Genomic DNA, 312 nt, shown 5'->3' on the forward strand with positions numbered 1-312 from the left:
TTCGTTTGCCTTTTTCACTTCTACAGTTCTACCTCTCGGATTTTTTATATAAATTAAAAAAATATTATTTTAAAATACATAAAACAGCGTTATTTATCACTTTATCAGGATATAATTTTTTTCTGAACATTATTTGTAGTTTGTCTAATAATGAATAAACGAATTGGGATAATTCACCTAATGATCAGGTAATCTGTGTGATTTTTGCAACTTCAATTTGATATGATTTAAATTGTATTGATTTATTTTTTATTTTTAATTAAGTTAACTTTATTCACATAATTTAAAATTTTAAAATTATCAAATTTTATA

This window comes from Arachis ipaensis, chromosome B01, assembly GCF_000816755.2.
Source record: "Arachis ipaensis cultivar K30076 chromosome B01, Araip1.1, whole genome shotgun sequence".
Classification (NCBI taxonomy): domain Eukaryota; kingdom Viridiplantae; phylum Streptophyta; class Magnoliopsida; order Fabales; family Fabaceae; genus Arachis; species Arachis ipaensis.